The following is a 20176-nucleotide window of genomic DNA, read 5'->3' as shown; positions in this document are numbered from 1 at the left end:
CTATTGCTCAAGAGAGTAGAAGAACAGGTAGAAAGTACAGTTGGCTACTACCAAGCAGGATTCAGGAAGGGAAGAGGTTGTGTAGAACAGATATTTACCCTGAAGCGAGTGATAGAACATAAGGCCTTAAAAAACAAAAAGACAGTAATAACCTTCGTGGACTTCACAAAGGCATATGACTCCATCGACAGACAGACTCTTGTTAGGATCCTGAAGAACAGAGGACTTGATGGAACTACACAAGAACGCATAAAAGAAATTCTGACAGACACAAAAGCAATGGTGACACTTAGAGGAGCACTGTCAGAAGAATTTGAGATCAAGACTGGTGTTAAACAGGGAGATGGATTGTCACCATTGTTGTTCAATATAGCACTGGACGAAGTGATTAGGCAGTGGAGAGCAATAAACGAGGAAATGGGAATACCAAAGACCCATGTGGGGGACAAAAAGGACAACAGGGCTCAAGTGCCTAGCCTTTGCAGATGACATAGCAATAGTAAGTGAGACGGAAGAAGACGCAAAGACACAACTCGACAACTTAAGTAAGGTAGCCAGAAAGGTGGGACTGAGGATCGCCTATAACAAGACAAAGACATTAAACACCACTGCAAACTGGGAAACACCGGAAGGCACAGTGCAAATGGTGGACAAATTTAAATACCTGGGAAAATTTATAACAGGAAGGAACAAGAGCAGGGAGGGAATAACAGAGAGGATAAAGATGATGTCAACCTTCTGCATGACGAGAGAGGTATACAATAAAAAGAATATATCCACAGAGGCAAAGATGAGCCACTACAAGGCAACGGTGAGGAATGCAGTATTATATGCTGCTGAGACGATAACACTAGGAAGAAATGGGGCAGAGAAACTACAGAAAGAAGAGAGGAAAATAGTGAGAAAAATACTAGGTCCCAAAAGAGGTGCAGAGAGGTGGATGCGAAGACCCAGGGAAGAATTGTACCGGAACATAAGAACAATATCCGGGGAAATCAGACTCAAAGGGGCAAGGTTTGCTGGGCATGTAGTTAGGATGAGCATGGACAGAATGACGAAGAGAGTGTTGGAAACCACAGGGAGGACAAGGGGAAAGACAGGAACCAAGTGGATTGTTGAACTTCGGAAGGACTGGTTGGAATTGGGATCAAGGTCGAAGGAAAGGAAAATTGGAGGAACAAATATACACCGAAAAATATGCCGGAGATCAATGACAGAGAAGAATACAGGAAAAGATTAGAATGTCACCAGTGGAGCCACCAGGAGAAACGGAAACTGAAAATCTCGGAAGAAGAGCGGGAGAGGAGAAGAGAAAGAATGAAGAGATTCTGGGAGAAGAGGAGGAAAATGCAGTCCACGAAGGTGCTACCCGTGGTCCTACAGAGGCCGTAACGCAAGAAGAAGAAGAAGAATGATCAGTCTGGCTTCAGGGAAGGTAAGGGCACAAGAGAGGCATTTCTGACCTTGCGGTTGCTATGGAAGCGAGTCTGAAGAAAAATCAAGACACGTTCATAGGATTTGTCGACTTGGAAAAGCGTTCGACAATGTAAAATGATGCAAGATATTCGAAATTTTGAGAAAAAAGCAGTAACTTGTGGGGAAATACGGATAATACACATTCTGTATAAGAACCAAGAGGGAACAAAGACCGAAGTGCTCGGATTGAATAGGAAGTAAGACAGCAATGTAGTCTGCCACCCCTACTGTTAAATCTACACATCAAAGAAGCAATGACGGGAAAAAAGAAAGGTTGAGATAGAGATTAAAAATGCCTGGTGAAACGATATCAGTGATAAGATTTGCTGATGGCATTGCTTTCCTCAGTGAAATTGAATTACAGAATATATTGAACGGAGTGAACACACTAATGCGTGCAGAATATGGATTGAGAGTAAATCGAAGAGGGACGAAAATAATGAGAAGTAGCGCATTCCCGGGTTCGATTCCCGGCGGGGTCAGGGATTTTCTCTCCCTCGTGATGGCTGGGTGTTGTGTGATGTCCGTAGGTTAGTTAGGTTTGAGTAGTTCTAAGTTCTAGGGGACTGATGACCATAGATGTTAAGTCCCATAGTGCTCAGAGTCATTGAAGTAGCGCAAATTAGAACAACGCGAAACTTGACATCAGAATTGGGGATCAAGAAGGCAATGTATTCCGCTACCTATGCTACAAAATAAACCATGACGGACGGAGTAAGGACGACATAAAAAGTAGACTAGTGTTGGCAAAAAGGACATTCCTCGGCAAACGAAGTCCGCCAGTATTAAACATAGTCCTTAAGATGAGGAAGACATTTCTGAGAGTGTACGTTTGGAGCGCAGCGTATATGGTTGTGAGACTTCGACTATGCGAAAACCGGAAAAGAAGAAAAACAAATCATTTGAAATATGGTGCTGTAGAAGAATGTTGAAAGTCAGATGGACTGATAACGTAAAGAATGAGGAGGATCTCTGTAGAACCGGCAAGGAAAGGAATATATAACTAACAATAAGAAGGGACAGGCCGATAGGACAACTGTTAGTACATCGTGGAATGACTTCCATCGCAGTAGAGGGAATTAGAGGGTGAAAACTATACAGATGGACAGAGACTGGAATACATCCAGCAAATAATTGAGAACATAGGTTGCATATGATACCTTGAGATTAAAAAGTTGGCACAGGAGAGGAATTCCTGGCGGGCCGCATCAAACCCGTCAGAAGACTGATGATTCCAAAAAACTTATAGTGGACAGTGGCGATGGAATCAGTAGACCTGGGGATGCTCTAATGAGCGGCAGTTTCGTGAGTGCCCGTAATGAGGAAAAGTTATTGTACCTTTTACACCATAAATGCATGTGTCTCTTCATCTCGCTGCGTGATATGACGTCGCTGACAACATCAAATGAAGAAACCGCCACATTTCCAGACGCAACAGAAGAGGCTATACACCGATCGATAGCCAGTTTGTCACTCCTGTGAATATGGACCGTACTGATAACCCGTAGGGACAATCACACGACAGAAAACAGGTTTTTACTCGCATAAATGTAGTGGTAGGTCAGCTGTAGCAATGTTTTTATGGCAGTGCTCGTAATTTCATAAGCACTGATAATATTTAGTAAAGGAGTAGTAACTAGCACGATCTTTTAGTAATAGCTGTGCGTCTGTTACGATAGACAGCACGGACTCGCTCGAGTAGTTCAGACTAGAGCCTTGCGGAAACAATGTCTAAATCGGCAGGAACCGTTTCAACTGCAGAATTAAGTGTAGAGTAGTAGTCAGATCGGGCAAGGCGACCTTCGGTCTTCCCGAGTCAGCTACTTAAACCAATGGTATATCAATGCAGAACTAGTATGTTCTCTTCTTCCATGTAATACATTAAATTTTTTATGAGTTATATGTACATAAAACTAATTAGACTCAATTATTTCATCAAATTCCTCTGTTTTGGTGCATTTCATAAGGTTTAGAGTTTTATTCTCTCCTTCATTAACTGTTAGATAGTTCCAAATTGCTATTGAACAGCTGCGTGGAGTGGCTGCGCGGTTTGAGGCGTCATGTCACGGACTGTGCGGCCACGCCACACACCGACAGGTGGCTTGCGGAGTATGGATGTAGATGTAGATGTAGATGAGGTTCAAGTCCTCCCTCGTGCATGGGTGTGTGTGTTCTTAGCGTAAGTTAGTTTAAGTTAGTTTAAGTAGTGTGTAAGTGTAGGGACCGATGACCTAAGCAGTTTGATCCCTTCGGAATTCACACACGTTTGAACATTTTTGCGATTGAACATTGCCCTTCCGCAACAAGTTGGTGCTCTTAGGTAAGAGCAATAGCAACATTATAGCTCAGCTATAGTGACCAAGAGCGCAGTTCGTACAGTACTCCTGCAATTAAAAACCAAAAATAAAAAATAAATCTTCCTCCTTTCGTCTCGACAGACGCTTTGTCTGTGAATCTCACTCTTAAGTACATACATAAGGTAAAATAGTTGATCTAGTGCTTTGTTTAAGAGTAATTTGACAGCAACGAGGTAGGAAGTACAACCAGCCGTCGCCAATGAGTAAGGATCCGAAAAAAAAGTTTTACGTCGCATGCGCTACTGCAAGGAAGCGTCGTTATTCAAAGGAAGAATAAAACGTAGAAAACAGAACTCTGTATGCGTATAGAATAAGAAAAACTGTTTTATGAGAATCATTTTCAATAGCAAGTCCTTCACAGGTGGCAGAGCAAATAACAAAGCAAAAACTCATATCCGAACAAAACATAGAAGATAAGGATTTGTAATTTCAAAGCTGAGTGTGCCAGTAAATTTGAAAAATATTATTCACTCCACTGCGTGTATTTAGGGAGGTCCACGTAATTTTTTGCTTCCCTTTATGTCGTCTATCATTCTGTATCTCTACCTTCTTCTCAAACTCCTTCTACAAACTAGACCTTCCAGCGTGTCTGTTTGCAGGCACTCCAGTATTGACAAATGTCCCATGTACGTAGTTTTTCTTCTTTTGTCTTATAATCTGCAGCAGTCTTCTCCTCTGACAACACTTTCCAACACACTATCGTTACTTACTCTTCCATCCAGCTTATTCTCTCCATTGTCATCTACATCTCAAATACTTTTAGTCTTTTCTCATCCTCTCGTCTCAGTGCATATATTTCTGCCCCACATAGTGCCACACTCCAGACAAAACATTTGTCAAATCTTTTCCTCAGACCTTTATCTAGTAATGATAGGTCACATAATAATCTCCTCTTGCTACTGAATGGCCCCTTCGCTGGAGCATTGCGAGTTTTTACCTCCTAATTGCATCTCAAGTCTACAGTAATCGTACTTCCAAGATATTTAAATGCTCTTACTTGGCTAATAATAGCGCTTCCTGTTTAATATCTGCCAGTCTCCTTCCTTCACCGATGACCATACTCTTTGTATTGATTCAAATTCCGTGTTCCACACAAGCATCTATCAGATCTTTTAGCGTTTTAGCACAGTATTCAAATATATGGAAATGTTTTGATGTATGAGTCATTATTTCTGTTTTCCATTTGTTATACTAATCGTCGGCTGCCTTTACATAAAATAATAATCACACAGTTTCTATTTATGTACCCATGTGTAATATCTGATAGTGCAAAGTTGTTATGGGGACTAAACGATTCGGAGAAGGAACTAAGAGGAAAACACTGCACAGGTCACTAAGAAAAATGCATAGTTTAGATATAAATAAAAACAGCGCTTTGTGTGCTGAAAATACAAGTGACTCAACTTTTGTGAACAGAAAAATAAGATCATATTCCGAAAATCCAGCCGAGCCTGAACGCATTCCTCTCGGAAAGCTATTGAATGTTCATCAGCCGATCGCTCCCCAATGAACTCAGTTACTAAATCAATAAATGTCACGCCACGCGTTTAACGATATCAAATGGGTGCCCTGGTAACTGAGTCATTGGTATTAGACTTCACAAAATCAATGAAGTATACTGCATGGAAAACGGATTAACTAACAACTAAGTTAAACCTTGGTCCAAGTGAAGCCAAAATTAATTCCAATCACATTCAGTGTGCATAGGTCGATCAATGACATAAGGTTTAATTCAACACATGTTAAAAGAAAGATCTAATGCGAACAGTTTACTGAGAGACACTAGCACATCGGAAGAGTTCTGAAAAAAGGAGACAGGGATTACGAATAATCAACATCCTAGAATATTAATTGTATGAAACATAGCCGCCTTAGAGGCGCAGTGATTATAAGATCGTGCCAAATAAAAAACTGACCATATGCGAGTAGAACTCGTACTCTCAGGGTTCCGCACAAACTGAATTGTGTGTATAGGAACTTCATCCATACCTTGAATCGAAAATCTCGACGATTTATGCCATCATCGACATTGATTTTGGCAAGATATCGGTCCCGGAAGTACCAAGACTCACGAGAAAATTTTGAAGTCGGATAACAAATGACAAGAGGAATATTTTTTCGTATGATATTCACAATTTCCGGCAATTTTCCTTTACTTATATGGTGAAACTTTGCTTCTGCCCAAATTTCATGATTCTAGGCCTACGGGAAGCATCATACAAGTTTTGATGAGTTTGCGAGTGTCGAAATATGTGACGTAAATTGCTGTATCTTTTGATTGCATTGACTTCAGGAGCTTCAATTTTTCACCCTGGAATCCTTAGTATTTGACACAAATTTCAATATGATACATCTATTCATTCATGAGAAAATGAGTCTTTTAGAATCTAAACGACGCACGGGCAGACAGACCGACAACAACGTGATCCCGTAAAGGTTCCAATGAAAATAACATGCAACTACTCCTGTTGGCTAGATCTTGGATGTGACTCATGAATTTAACTTACTAACTTCATTCCTTCCTAACCAACTGATGCCGCTTGATATCCTAACCGTAGTAGTTGTGCCAAGTTGTAGACTGCGGATGGTGCGGGTGGCTGTCACTCGAATTCGTCAGACATCGCTTACGCCGTCTTAAAAAGCTCGAATCTTTACGCATTCCCAAAGGAAAAGTCTGGCCCAAGTTAGGAATCGAAGTGTACTGCTCTAAACTTGAGGAAGTAACGAAGTCTAAAACCTGAGTCTCCTGTCCCTGTTCAGCACTGACATTGAATATACAGGGTGTTTCAAAAATGACCGGTATATTTGAAACGGCAATAAAAACTAATCGAGCAGCGATAGAAATACACCGTTTGTTGCAATATGCTTGGGACAACAGTACATTTTCAGGCAGACAAACTTCCGAAATTACAGTAGTTACAATTTTCAACAACAGATGGCGCTGCGGTCTGGGAAACTCTATAGTACGATATTTTCCACATATCCGCCATGCGTAGCAATAAATGGCGTAGTCTCTGAATGAAATTACCCGAAACCTTTGACAACGTGTCTGGCGGAATGGCTTCACATGCAGATGAGATGTACTGCTTCAGCTGTTCAATTGTTTCTGGATTCTGGCGGTACACCTGGTCTTTCAAGTGTCCCCACAGAAAGAAGTCACAGGGGTTCATGTTGGGCGAATAGGGAGGCCAATCCACGCCGCCTCCTGTATGTTTCGGATAGCCCAAAGCAATCACACGTTCATCGAAATATTCATTCAGGAAATTAAAGACGTCGGCCGCGCGATGTGGGCGGGCACCATCTTGCATAAACCACGAGGTGTTCGCAGTGTCGTCTAAGGCAGTTTGTACCGCCACAAATTCACGAAGAATGTCCAGATAGCGTGATGCAGTAATCGTTTCGGATCTGAAAAATGGGCCAATGATTCCTTTGGAAGAAATGGCGGCCCAGACCAGTACTTTTTGAGGATGCAGGGACGATGGGACTGCAACATGGGGCTTTTCGGTTCCCCATATGCGCCAGTTGTTTATTGACGAAGCCGTCCAGGTAAAAATAAGCTTCGTCAGTAAACCAAATGCTGCCCACATGCATATCGCCGTCATCAATCCTGTGCACTATATCGTTAGCAAATGTCTCTCGTGCAGCAATGGTAGCGGCGCTGAGGGGTTGCCGCGTTTGAATTTTGTATGGATAGAGGTGTAAACTCTGCCGCATGAGACGATACGTGGACGTTGGCGTCATTTGGACTGCAGCTGCAACACGGCGAACGGAAACCCGAGGTCGCTGTTGGATCACCTGCTGCACTAGCTGCGCGTTGCCCTCTGTGGTTGCCGTACGCGGTCGCCCTACCTTTCCAGCACGTTCATCCGTCACGTTCCCAGTCCGTTGAAATTTTTCAAACAGATCCTTTATTGTATCGCTTTTCGGTCCTTTGGTTACATTAAACCTCCGTTGAAAACTTCGTCTTGTTGCAACAACACTGTGTTCTAGGCGGTGGAATTCCAACACCAGAAAAATCCTCTGTTCTAAGGAATAAACCATGTTGTCTACAGCACACTTGCACGTTGTGAACAGCACACGCTTACAGCAGAAAGACGACGTACAGAATGGCGCACCCACAGACTGCGTTGTCTTCTACATCTTTCACATCACTCGCAGCGCCATCTGTTGTTGAAAATTGTAACTACTGTAATTTCGAAAGTTTGTCCGCCTGAAAATGTACTGTTGTCCCAAGCATATTGCAATAAACGGTGTATTTCTATCGCTGCTCGTTTAGTTTTTATTGCCGTTTCAAATATACCGGTCATTTTTGAAACACCCTGTATATATATATATATATATATATATAGTAGTTTTCGAAATGTTCCTGCCGATCCTCCGGTGGTGCATCACAATCTGCCCTGTGTTAAACTCGGATACACACGGACAACATGCTCATTGATACTACATGCACCGTGCGTGTGTCTGACTACTGACTAGAAATCATCCCTCTCCAGGTGACGCTGCTACCGTCTGGACGGGTTTGTATCAGTAGTAGGTCGGTGTTCGTAATGTTCTGGCTGGTCATTGTACAGCCGCGTCGGCAGCGGGGTGGTTTGCGGCAGCAGGTGTAACAGCAGCGACCCGGCCGATGAGCAGGAAGCAGGCAGAGCCGAGCAGCTCACTGGCACGTGCTGAGGTTGCCGCTCGGTGCACACTGCACAGCACACGCCCATCGAGGCTTGAGCCCGGTACCTCGCCCACACCCACAGCGACAGCCTCTAATCGATGTCACAGCGCGCACGGCCGACCCGCTGTCACTGTGACACTAGTTCTGCATTCTCTCGTAAATGCCGGCTCTCTGACCTTTCTCAGTAGTATTTCGTGAAAACAGTGTCTCCTTCCCTCCAGGGCTTCCTAATGTAACTCATGTAGCATTTCGATTTAAGTTAAGCGATGCTGAGGGAACCAGATCAGGAAATGGGACATTAAGAGTAGTAGATGAATTTTGCTATTTCGGCAGCAAAATACACTGAGGTGACAAAAATCATGACATATCTTCCGATATCGTGTCGGACTTCCTTTTGGCTAGCGTAGTGCAGCAAATGGTTCAAATGGCTCTGGGCGCTATGGGACTTAACTTCGGAGGTCTTCAGTCCCCTAGAACTTAGAACTACTTAAACCTAAAACTAACCTAAGGACATCACACACATCCATGCGCGAGGCAGGCTTCGAACTGCGAACGTAGCGGTCGCGCGGTTCCAGACTGGAGCGCCTAGAACCGCTCGGCCACCGCGGCCGGCATAGTGCGCCAACTCGATGTGGCATGGATTGAGCAAGTAGCTGGAAGTCCCCTTCAGAAATATTGAGCCATACCGCCTCCATAATTGTGAAAGTGACCAAGATGCTACTCCAAGCAGGTGTAAAATGAATGTGCGCAACGGAAAATAATAAACGCTAAAATGATGATTTGGCGCTGTCTGACTACCACCTGAAACAGATCTTAAGATCTCTTAATTCCATAAATTACAATCTAAATATAACTGAATGGTGAAGGCAACTAATACAACTTAATGATAAACGTTGTTTCTTATTATACGTTTATTGCAGCTTAAAAAAACACCCTTTATGACAAATTTCTGGGCCGGCCGAAGTGGCCGTGCGGTTAAAGGCGCTGCAGTCCGGAACCGCAAGACCGCTACGGTCGCAGATTCGAATCCTGCCTCGGGCGTGGATGTTTGTAATGTCCTTAGGTTAGTTAGGTTTAACTGGTTCTAAGTTCTAGGGGACTAATGACCTCAGCAGTTGAGTCCCATAGTGCTCAGAGCCATTTGAACCATTTTTTGACAAATTTCTATATTTCCTAAGTAAAATTATTAATCAATTGCCCAACTCTGCCCCCTTTTATTGCCACGCGATTTAACATAAATAACGGGAAATGACTGACATTATTTAGGTACCAAACACTAGAAGACACTACTTTCAAAGATGATCTTCAGTGGTGTGGGACCTTAGTGGAAATAAACTATCGTGATCACAGCTGTTTATGGCGTAAGATTATGGATCAGAAACAAAGTGCAAAAGTTTTGTTTTTCTGTGTAAAAAGCAGCCACACACCATCCAACGAACGTGAGTACACGAATAGCTAAGCTATAACTAAATACACACCAAAATAAGTGGTTTCCGCAAACACTACCACAACCCTAAGTATATACTGCTGACATACGTAGTTCACCTTTGAGTATTTGTTTACTAACAGCCGCTCACATGGTGGCAGATAAGATGTTCACTAAGAATAAAAAGACGGAAACAGAAAAAGAGCACAGAAAATATGTCACAAACAGCGCCAATAATAGCTTAAAACATGCTGTAGTGTACAATAAATAAGGCAGTATAAAAGTATCAATATAAAACTATATTTCAGAAGCCGATTTGTAAAAATGTAATTACGTTTTACTGTGTTTGTATAACCATACCATTTTCTGAATCTTTTAGATTAAAAAGAAAAACCACTGATGATGGTGATATTTGTCGCCGAAACTACTTTGGGATAATAAAGAAATAAACAAATAACACGGTGTTTGCATCAAGGTGGACTCAATTTGTGATATTACTATTTATATCTGTAATAAGCCGAAGCAATTTGCGATATCACCGTATGCACTGCGTCTGGTGCGTCGGCGTGCTTGTTCTCGTACACGTCTGGGTCGACCACAGCCACAGCCACAAAATAAAACTCTTTGAAACACTAGGACTTCAGTAGCCGGTCCTCTGACTACTATACTACTACGCTCAAACTGTGCTGCTGGTTCCGGTGGAGGTTCGAGTCCTCCCTCGGAGATGGGTGTGTGTGTTTGTCCTTAGGATAATTTAGGATAAGTAGTGTGTAAGGTTAGGGACTGATGACCTTAGCAGTTAAGTCCCAAAAGATTTCACACACATTTGCACATTTTTTGAACTACGCTCAAAACAGAAGACCACGTCCCTCCAACGCCGGCTTCCCAGCAAGACTCGGCTCCCACACCCTCGTAATTTCGAAAACGAATCATATTCCCGAAACCACGGAATTTTGTCCCTCTCTCCATATTCTTCGGAATGCCGACCAACCGTATTTTAGTCTTTTGCGTCCAGCGCGGAAAGTTTGCGAGGAAAACCTATACCCGCTCAATGGTACGCTTCTGAGTAAAAACCCGCGGAAGTAACCCAGCCTGCATGATTTCCAAGGTGATGCTTCCTCGTTCCTCTCAGCTGCGTCCATGATTTTCGTAGTTTCCGATGTATAATCCTTCCCGTCCGGCTACAATACCGCCCAGTCGCGACTCTACTGTGCTCTAGCGCTCAGGTGTCACGACGTCCGTCTTGCTACTTCCTGTGTTTAAGCAGGACCGCCACACCTGTGTGGGCCTTCCACCCAGGGCTTGAGTTCCGCCTGCCGTTTCATTTCCACTGTCGTTCCAACCTCTACTAGTATAGGCACTCATTCATTGCGCCGTTCTGATAACAAAGACACTCTGTCACCTTTCATGTAATAAGCGTTGACAGTTATTTACAAGGTGTACGTGACAACGTCAGTCTCATTTATATATTCATATATACGATGTACAACCTATCACATGATATCTAATTGTGTTTGTAGATCACGGCAAAGTATGTGGATGAGTGTTTGTAAGGTGCGAAATAATAGCCACCTTAAAAGTGAACTGACCCCTCGATTACATCCCGTAAATGTTCGATGGGATTCGCATCATGTGATCTGGCTGACCAAATCATTCACTCGGAATGTATAGAATATTCTTCAAACCAATCGCGAACTATTGTGGCCCGGTGACATGGTACGTTGTCATCCATAAAAATTCCATCATTGTTTGGGCACATATCATGAATAGCTGCAATTGGTCTCCAAGTAGCCGAACAAAACCATTTCTAGTCAATGATCGATTCAGCTGGACCAAATTCCTTGTAAACACAGCCCACATCATTATGGAACACCGAACAGCTTGCACAGTGATTTGTTGACGACTTGAGTCCATAGCTTTGTGGGGTCGATGCCACACTCGAACCCTGCCATCAGCTCTTACCAACTGAAACTGGGACTCATCTGATCGGCCCACAGGGTTCCAGTCGTCTAGGCTCCAATCACATGATCACAAGCTCTGGAGAGGCGCTACAAGCGCTGTGGTGTTGTTAGCAAAGACTCTCGCGTCTGCCGTCTGTTACCATGGCCCATTAACGCCAAATTTCGCCGCACTGTCCTAACGAATGCTTTCGTCGTAAGTTCCATATTTATTTCTGCGGCTGTTTCACGCAGCATTACTTGTTAGCACGGAGAACTCTATGCTAACGGCGCTGCTCTGGTTTGTTATGTGAAGGCCGTTGGCCACTTCGTTGTCGATGATGAGAGGTAATGTCTGAAATTTGCTATTCCCAGCATGCTGTTGACACTGTGTATTTCGGAATATTGAATTTTCTAACAATTTCCGAAATGACATGTACCATGCGTGTAGCTCCAACCGCCATTCCGCGTTCTAAGTCTTTTAATACCCGTCTTACGGCCATAATCATGTCGGAAAACCTATTGACATGAATCACGAGAGTTCAAATGTCAATATCTACGCAATAATACCGACATCTGTATAAGTTCATACGACTATCCCAGACTTTTGCTGTCTCAATGTAATTGAAGTAGAGTGGATATAAAACACAGGTTTATAGCAGGGAAAATACGGCAAAAAAAAAAAAACGGTTCGAATCCAATACCAATGTAAAAATTTAAACTGCCCTCTGATTCTGAAGGAGTGCATTTGAAATGTTCTTAAAACCTTTGTATTAATTCCACTTTCATATAGAGTGGTAAGGAAGGTGGGGATGACCGACTGCAGTAGTAAAAAGAAGTAAACAAAAACGAGTGCATTCGCATTCTCCTTTGCCCCAGATGCGGTGTTTCCCTGATGGAGGGGGGAGGGGGGGGGCCAGCAGAAGTCTTACCTAATCAGTAACCTTAAAATAAGGTTGTTGTCTTCGCTATAACATGCTCTGATACCCCCCTGACGACTCTTGTTATCAAATCTTTCAGCTGCTCTTCAGCGCCTGAGATGCGTATCGCTATGTCCTCCATACAGGTTTCTCTGCGATTGTCTACATCTACATCTACATGAACACTCTGCAAATTAATTCCCTGGCAGTCGGTTCATACAACCACCTTCACCATAATTCTCTGTTGTTCCACTCTCGAACAGCGTGCGGAAAAAACGAACACTCATATCTTTCTGTACGAGCTCTGATATCCATAACTTTATTATGATGACCGTTTCTCCCAATGAAGGTCGGCATGAAGAAAATGTTCTTGCACTCGGAGGAGAAAGTTGGTGATCGAAATTTCATGAGAAGATTTAGCAGCGACGAAAAACGCCTTTCTAATGGTTTCCATCCCAAATCATGTATCATGTCCGTGACACTCTCTTCGCTATTTCGCTATAGCACAAAACGTGCTGCTCTTCTTTGAACTTTCTCGATATACTCTGTTAATTCTATCTTGTAAGTATCCCACAGCGCGCAGCAGTATTCTGAAAGAGGACGGACAAGCGTAGTGTAGGCAGTCTTTTTTAGTAGGTCTGTTCGATTTTCTAAGTATTCTACCAATAAAACGCAATCTGTGGTTTGTCTTCCCCCCAACATTTTTTGTATGTTCTTTCCAATTTAAATTGTTCGTAATCATAATTCCCAGGTATTTAGTTGAATTTACAGCCATTAGATTAGACTGATTTATAGTGTAATCGAAGTTTAACGGATCTCTTTCAGCAATAATATGGATTACCTCACACTTCTCATTATTTAGTGTCAATTGATAAGTTTCGCACCATTCATGTACCTTTTCTAAATCGTTTAGCAATTTCTTTTGATTTTCTGATGAGTTTACTAGATGATAAACGACAGCACTATCTGCAAACAACCCAAGACGGCTGCTCATGTTGTCTCCTAGATCATTTATGTAAATAAGGAACAGCAGAGGGCCTATAACACTGTCTCGGCAAAAGGCAGAAATCATTTCTATTTTACTCGATGACTTCCGTCAGCTACGGCGAACTGTGACCTCTCTGACAGGAAATCACGAATCCAGTCACATAACAGAGACGATATGCAGTAAGCACGCTATTTCACTACAAGCTGCTTGTGTGGTACAGTGTCAAAACCCTTTTGGAAATCTAGAAATACGGAATCAAGTTGAAATCACTTGTCAATAGCGCTCAACACTTCCTGTGTGTAAAGAGCTAGCTGTTTTCGAAAGAACTATGTTCTCTAAATCCGTGTTGACCGTGTGTCAATAGACCGTTGTCTTCGAGGTAATTCATAATGGTCGAACACAATACACGTTGCAAAATCCTACTGCATATCGACGTTAATTATATGGGCCTGTAATTGGTGGATTACTCCTACTACCTGTCTTGAATATTGTTGTGAACTGTGCAACTTTTGCCGGCCTTAGTGGCCGAGCGGTTCTAGGCGCTACAGTCTGGAACCGCGCGACCGCTACGGTCGCAGGTTCGAATCCTGCCTCGGGCATGGATGTGTGTGATGTCCTTAGGTTAGTTAGGTTTAAGTAGTTCTAAGTTCTAGGGGACCTCAGAAGTTAAGTCCCATAGTGCTCAGAGCCATTTGAACCATTTTTTTGTGCAACTTTTCAGTCTTTGATTACGACGGTAAGCTTGTAGACTCCTCCTGCATGACAGATTTCTTAAAAGTGAACTTTAAAACTTTTGCTTCCTTTTGCTGCCTTGTGTTGCCACACCTGACTGGTCTACGAGCGACTGAAAAGAAGGGAGGAAGACTAATGTTTTAGCGTCCTGTCGACAGCTAGGTATTCAGAAACTAAGCACATGCTCGGATTAGGAAAGGATGGGGAAGGAAATCGGCCAAGCCCTTTGAAAGGGACCACTCCGACATTTGCCTGGAGTGATTTAGGGAAACCATGCAAAACCAAGATCTGGATGGGCGTACGATGATTTGAACCGGCTGACTGAATATAAGCCTTGACTGCTTCGGCGAGATTTTTCTTGGCTTGATCTCTCGCTAAGGTATGACAGTGACAGCAGTTGTATACTTCGGCCTTTATATAGATACATGAACTTATACTACACTCATGCTCATAAATCAAGGATAATTGCAGAATGTGGTGGCACACAACGTGGCACTACACAAAACTGGCGCCAATAGCATAAGCACATAGGGAACATACACGACACCGATTTGTAAGTCCACGGTATTGGTGACAAGTTGAGAAAACCGTCCCGAAACACAACTACAAAGCGCCATTATTTCCTGTGCATGCACCCCAACATCAATATGGGACATGATCACCATGAACACGTACACAGGCCGCACAACGGGTTGGCATACTCTGGATTAGGTGGTCGAGAAGCTGCTGGTGTATAGCTTCTCATACTTACACCAGTGCCTATCGAAGCTCCTGAAGTGTCGTAGGGGTTTCAAGACGTGCAGTGATACGCCGACCGAGAGCATCCCAGACCTGCTCGATGGAGTTTAGGTCTGGAGAACAGGCAGGCTACTCCATTCGCCTGATAAAATATGTTTCACGGTACTCCTCCACGATGGCAGCTCTTCCATCAGGAGGAAGGTGGGACCCACTGCACCCCTGAAAAGGCGGACATACTGGTGCAAAATGACGTCCCGATACATCTGACCTATTACAGTTCCTCTGTCAAAGTCATGCAGGGGTGTACGAGCACCAATCATAATCCCACCCCACACCATCAAACCACGACCTACATACAGGTTCCTTTCAAGGACATTAAGGGTTGGTATCTGGTTCCTGGTTCGCGCCAGATGAGCACCCGGTGAGAATCACTGTTCGGACTATACCTGGACTCGTCCGTGAACATAACCTGGGACCACTGTTCCAATGACCATGTACTGTGTTCTTGACACCAGGTTTTACGGGCTCTCCTGTGACCACTGGCCAGTTGAATGCACCTTGCAGGTCTCCGTGCGAATAAACCCTGTATGTTTAGTCGTCTGTAGATCGTGTGTCTGGAGACAACTGTTCCAGTGGCTGCGGTAAGGTCCCGAGCAAGGCTACCTGCAGTACTACGTAGCCGTCTGCGTGCACTGATGGTGAGATATCGGTCTTCTTGTGGTGTTGTACACTGTGGACGTCTCGTACTGTAGCGCCTGGACACGTTTCCTGTCTGGTAGAATCGTTGCCATAACCTTGAGATCACACGTTGTGGCACACGGAGGGCTCGTGCTACGACCTGCTGTGTTTGACCAGCCTCCAGTCGCCCTAGTATTCTACCCCTCATAACGTATCAATATGTGTTCTTTGAGCTATTTTCAACACACAGTCACAAACGGCTGCACACTTACACGCAGCACCGTACTCTGACATGCACCAACACACCTCAGCGTATGTGGACTGCCGCTAGCGCCAGCGTGCTACGACAGCAGGTCAGAAAAGGTAATACGCAGAGGTGATTTAAACCCGCAAACCGCCCACCGGAGCGTTGTTTCACCATGTATCAGCATTATCCTTAAATTATGAGCATGAGTGTAATTTATGGTTATCTAGATTTCTGCGTTTTATTTTAAAGCAGGAGTGCAACAAGATATGTTTTCTCACCATCTTCCGAATTTTATTATTAAAGCAGTCTTCCCTGTCGTTAATCCACTTACTCGGAACGTACTTCACCAGGTTGTGATTTGCAGTCATCTTAAAATTTGTCCATAATATGTCTACATTCACTACTTTGGAACTAAATGACCTCTGTTCATAGTCTAAGTAGTATACTATCTGCTCTTTCCAGCATAAAATCTCTCCTAGCCTTTTTCCTTGGATTTATTACCTTTAATAAGCGTCTTGGCTATGAAGACATCATGACTGACAATCCCTGTCTTTAAACCACAACTCAGCCGGCCGGGGTGGCCGAGCGGTTCTAGGCGCTACAGTCTGCAGCCGCACGACCGCTGCGGTCGCAGGTTCGAATCCTGCCTCGGGCATGGATGTGTGTGATGTCCTTAGATTAGTTAGATTTAAGTAGTTCTAGGTTCTAGGGGACTGATGACCTTAGAAGTGAAGTCCCATAGTGCTCAGAGCCATTTGAACCATTTGAATACCACCACTATCGCCAAGGTCAGGCGTGCTTGTAGCTGCGCAATCTAAAGTACACTAACTGGCTACTGAGAGTGGAACACACAGAAGACATGGATGTCAATGTAACTTGGTACATCTACATCTACATCTACATCTATACTCCGCGAGCCACCTTACGGTGTGTAGCGGAGGGTACTTATTGTACCACTATCTGATCCCCCCTTCCCTGTTCCATTCACGAATTGTGAGTGGAAAGAACGACTGCTTGTAAGTCTCCGTATTTGCTCTAATTTCTCGGATCTTTTCGTTGTGATCATTACGCGAGATATATGTGGGCGGTAGTAATATGTTGCCCATCTCTTCCCGGAATGTGCTCTCTCGTAATTTCGATAATAAACCTCTCCGTATTGCGTAACGCCTTTCTTGAAGTGTCCGCCACTGGAGCTTGTTCAGCATCTCCGTAACGATCTCGCGCTGACTAAATGTCCCCATGACGAATCGCGCTGCTTTTCGCTGGATCATGTCTATCTCTTCTATTAATCCAACCTGGTAAGGGTCCCATACTGATGAGCAATACTCAAGAATCGGACGAACAAGCGTTTTGTAAGCTACTTCTTTCGTCGATGAGTCACATTTTCTTAGAATTCTTCCTATGAATCTCAACCTGGCGCCTGCTTTTCCCACTATTTGTTTTATGTGATCATTCCACTTCAGATCGCTCCGGATAGTAACTCCTAAGTATTTTACGGTCGTTACCGCTTCCAATGATTTACCACCTATGGCATAATCGTACTGGAATGGATTTCTGCCCCTATGTATGCGCATTATATTACATTTATCTACGTTTAGGGAAAGCTGCCAGCTGTCGCACCATGCATTAATCCTCTGTAGGTCCTCCTGGAGTACGTACGAGTCTTCTGATGTTGCTACTTTCTTGTAGACAATAGTGTCATCTGCAAATAGCATACACTTCGTTGGCGGATATGTAAATGATTTGAGTTGCAATTCTCTGTGGCACGTATAACGGCCGCCAGAGCACAGTGCAGTTGTCCAGAATTGTGGGACATTTGGATGCGGCAGTGAACCGATGCTGGAGTACATGGGAAGAACCTGAGTGCAGGTATATTCGTCGTCAAGATTCCGGTCCGACCACCATAAGCGAGGATCGCCGTATTGTGCACCAAGCGCATCACAACCTCATCACATCTGTGCTAGCAATCCTAGATGAAGTAATAGACCCTCTCAAACAATATGTGCCGTGCCGCACGATTGGTCTGGAAATAGTGGCAACTGGAGTAGGGAATTACCTTCCAGTGCTTAGGCTGCCATTAACAGTACAACACAAACGGCTGCATTGGAGTGCTGCCATGGCCAAGAAGCACGGACTGATGATGAATGGCGTCGTATCGTATGCAGCGATGAATCACGGTTCTGCCTTGCCCTGGATGATCATCATCGGCGAGTATGGGGGTCACCTTACAAGGGATCCCTATTCTTGCAGCGTTTTGGAAAAACAAACAAACCTCGTCCGAACAGGCGTTGAAGGCCCAACGGTACCGATCGGCCGCTGTGTCGTCCTCAGCCCTTATTATGCGATTATGGAGACGTGGTCAGCACACCGCTCTCCCGGCCGTTGCCAGTTTTCGTAACCGCTGCCGGTACTTATGTCAAGTAGCACCCCAATGGGCCTCGTAAGGGCTGAGTGTAGCCCGCTTGTCAACAGGGCTCGGTAGACCGGACGGTGACCCATCCAAATGCTAGCCAATGTCGACAGCGCTTAACTTTGGTGATCTGAAGGAACCGGCGTCGGCAAGGCCACTGGCTTAATATTTTGGAGAATTACAGTGGTAACAGCCCACTCCTGGCGTCACAGTGACACGTGAGTCAGGCAGCAATGGCCGGCCGAGACACAAGCAGCAACAGGGTTCAAAACGGTTCAAATGGCTCTGAGCACTATGGGACTTAACTGCTGAGGTCATCAGTCCCCTAGAACTTAGAACTACTTAAACCTAACTAACCTAAGGACATCATACACATACATGCTCGAGGCAGGATTCGAACCTGCGACCGTAGTGGTCGCGCGGTTCCAGGCTGTAGCGCCTAGAACCGCTCGGCCACCCCGGCATCCAGCAACAGGGAAGTAACCGATATTGTGACTTTTACGAGTTCCTAACCAGGAACGCATTTTATAATATCATCTGTATGCGTAATAGTTTAGTTTCTTGAGTTTCTGCATATTTATTTAATATCTAATAGCCACAATTCTCGCGTTCTCGTTTGCGTCGGAAAGTAAACCGATTTTGTGACATATTACAAGTTCCTAATCAGGATCGAATTATTTAGTTTCACCTGAGTGCTTCGGTAGTTAGGTTTTCTAACCTCTGCGTAGCGCGGCACATGCCGATAGTCCGTTTATCTGCATAGTTTAGGTTTCCATGGTCTTTACTATGGACAGGGACTACAATTGTTGTGTGCGGATGTCAGGCGAGTTGGTGACACCTCGCTCTCACCTTCTAGATCTACATCTACATCTACATATATCCTCCGGTAGCCACCAAGCGGTGTGTGGAGGAGGGCACAATTCGCGAGAAAGTTATATTTTGCCTAGTCTGTTCCACTCGCGGATCCCGCGAGGGAAAACCGACGATCTGAACGCCTTAGTACGAGCTCAGATTATCCCTTATCTTTGATTGGTGATCATTGCGCGATTTGAAAGTTGGTGGTAATAATATATGCTCTACATCCTCGGCGAAGATCGGATTTCGGAATTTAGTGAGCAGACCCTTCCGCTTAGCGAGCCGTCTATCTGCAAGTGTGTCCCACTTCAAACTTTCTATGATATTTCTAAAGCTCTCGCGATAACTAAATGTATCAGTCACGAATCTTGCCGCTCTTCTTTGGACCTTCTCAATTTCTCGAATCAGACCCAACTGGTAAGGGTCCCATACAGACGTTCAATACTCCAAGACTGGACGAACTAACGTACTGTAAGCTATTTCCTTTGTTGAAGGACTGCATCGCTTCAGAATTATACCAACAAACCGCAATCTAAAGTTCGCCTTGCCCGTTACTTGTGTAATATGATCATTTCATTTGACATCATTTCGAGTAGTCACACCCAGATACTTGACGGAAGTTACTGCTTCAAAATACTAGGTATTTATTTTGTACTCGTACATTAATGGTGATTTTCGCCTTGTTATACGCAGTAGGTTACACTTACTAATATTGAGAGATAACTGCCAGTCATTACACCTTC

The 20176-nt window shown here is 44.1% G+C and overlaps 1 protein-coding gene across 1 annotated transcript in view; it reads left to right on the top strand.

The window, feature by feature from the left end:
• Window positions 1-20176, top strand: part of LOC126484447 (uncharacterized) — a 729699-nt gene that overhangs the window by 599965 nt on the left and 109558 nt on the right. The gene's annotated exons all lie outside the window — the stretch shown is intronic.

Source organism: Schistocerca serialis, chromosome 6, assembly GCF_023864345.2.
Source record: "Schistocerca serialis cubense isolate TAMUIC-IGC-003099 chromosome 6, iqSchSeri2.2, whole genome shotgun sequence".
In the NCBI taxonomy this organism is placed as follows: domain Eukaryota; kingdom Metazoa; phylum Arthropoda; class Insecta; order Orthoptera; family Acrididae; genus Schistocerca; species Schistocerca serialis.
This window is presented reverse-complemented; position numbering and strand designations above follow the sequence as displayed.